Source organism: Fukomys damarensis, unplaced genomic scaffold (genome assembly GCF_012274545.1).
Source record: "Fukomys damarensis isolate Sample0158 unplaced genomic scaffold, DMR_v1.0_HiC HiC_scaffold_8, whole genome shotgun sequence".
Classification (NCBI taxonomy): domain Eukaryota; kingdom Metazoa; phylum Chordata; class Mammalia; order Rodentia; family Bathyergidae; genus Fukomys; species Fukomys damarensis.
The window spans coordinates 7,335,460-7,337,960 of record NW_022900920.1 but is presented as its reverse complement, the minus strand read 5'-3'; positions in this window follow the sequence as shown (position 1 = coordinate 7,337,960).

The following is a 2,501-nucleotide window of genomic DNA, read 5'->3' as shown; positions in this document are numbered from 1 at the left end:
TAAAAGGCTCAAATCCATGCAATCAGGAAGGAAAAAAGAGAAGTCCCAACAGATAGAGCAGACATCCAGAGGATCATCAATACCGACTTTGAAACCCTGTACTCTAATAAAATGGAAAACACAAGAAATGGACAAATTCCCAGAGAAATATGAATTAACAAAGTTGAATGAAGAAGATATAAAAATTCCAAACATCCCAGTTATAATCAGTGAAATTGAAAGCATAATTAAAAATTTACCAACCAAAAAAACCCAGGTCCTTATGGCTTCACTGCTGAGTTCTATAAGACATTTAGAGCAGAAGTATTGCCATTACTATTAAAACTGTTTGATGAAATTGAAAGGGGAACAATATTCCTGGAAGCAAGTGTTACTTTGACTGCAAAACCAGGGAAAGGCCCAGCCAAAAAAAGAGAGCTACAGGCCAATCTTTCTAATGAACATAGATGCAAAAATCATCAACAAGCTACTGGCAAACAGACTACAGAGGGTCATCAAGATCATACACCCTTACCAAATCGGATTTATCCCAGGGATTCAATGATGGTTCACATATGTAAATCAATAAATGTAATACACTATATTAACAGAGGCAAGGACAAAAACCATATGATCATCTTAATATATGCAGAAGATGCATTTGACAAAATCTAACACCGATTCATTTAAATAACCCTACAGAAAACTGGAATAGATGGCCTTTATCTCAACCTGATTAAGGCTGTGAAAAACCAACATCCAACATCACACCAAATATTCAAAATCTTAAAGCTTTCATCCTAAAATCAGGAAAAAGACAAGCATATCCACTATCACCACTCCTGTTCAATATAGTTCTAGAAACATTAGCCACAGCAATTAGACAAGAGAAAGAAATAAAAGGAATAAAGATAGGAAAGGAAGAAGTGAAACTGTCATTATTTGCTGAAAGCATGATACTCTAAATAGGAGACCCAAAAAACCTGTTAAAAGACTGCTATACTTAATTGAAAGATTCAGTAGAGTAGATGGATACAAGGTCAAAACTCAGAAATTGATAGCCTTCTTGTACACAAACAACAGACTCACTGAGAAAAATTAGAGAAACAATTCCTTTCACAATAGCACCCCAAAAATGAAATATCTAGGAATCAATTTAATGATGAAGCAAAAGACCTCTACACTGAAGATTACAGCACTCTGAAAAAAGAGATTGATGAGGATATCTGAAAATGAAAAGATATCCCTTGCTCCTGGGTAGGAAGAATCAACATAGTGAAAATGGCCATACTTCCAAAACTGCTATACATTCAATGCAATTCAAATTGAAATTCTAACAATATATTTCACAGAACTAAAGAAAACTATCCAAAAACTCATTTGGAATTAGAAGAAACCTAGAGTAGCAAAAGTACTTCTAGGCACAGAGACATGGGGGGGGATATCACAATTCCCAACTTGAAAGTATGTTACAGAGCCACTGGGATTAAAAGAAAAAAACAGCATGGTACTGGCAAGGAAACAGACCCAAAGATCAGTGGAACAGATTAGAAGGTGCAGAAACAACTCCAGACATACTCAGTTACCTCATCTTTGACAAAGGAGCCAACCATCCTTACTGGTGGAAAGATAGCCTCTTTAATAAATGGTGTTGGAAAAACTAGATTTCAACCTGCCAAAGATTAAAACTAGACCTCTGATTTTCACCATGTTCTAAACTAAAATCCAAGTGGATCAAAGATCTACATATTAATGTAGAAACACTAAACTTGCTGGCAGATAAGTTAGGTAGAACTCTTGAAGACATTAGCAGGGAAAAGACTTTACGAACAAATCCTCAGTATCACTGGAACTAGCACAGAGAATCAACAACTGTGGTCTCATCTTTTTAAAAGCCTTCTGCACTGCCAGAGAAATCACAAGCAGAGCTAAGAGACAACTTCCAATGTGGTAAAAAAAAATTTTACCAGCTGTTCCCCAGACAAATGTCTACCGTGTAGAATATATAAAGAATTCAAAAAAAATTGGGACCCCCCCAAACATAAAGACCCAATTTAAAAATGTGCATCGGACTCAGCTACCTCATCTTTGACAAAGGAGCTCACCATCCTCAGTGGAGGAAAGATAGCCTCTTTAATAAATGGTGTTGGAAAAACTGGATGTCAACCTGCCACAGGTTAAAATTAGACCCTTATCTTTCACCATGCACTAAATTAAAATCCAAATGGATTAAAGATCTAAATATTAAAACAGAAACATTAAACTTGCTGGAAGGTAAGTTAGGCAGAACTCTGGAAGACATTGGTATAGGAAAAGACTTTATGAACAAATCCTCAGTAGCACGGGAACTAGCAGAAAGAATCAACAACTGGGATCTCATCTTACTAAAAAGCTTCTGTACTTCAAAAGAAACCATTAGCAGAACTAAGAGACAATCTACAATGTGGGAAAAAAATTTTAACCAGCTGTACCTCAGACAAAGGACTATTATCAAGGATATATAAAGAACTCAAAACAATCAG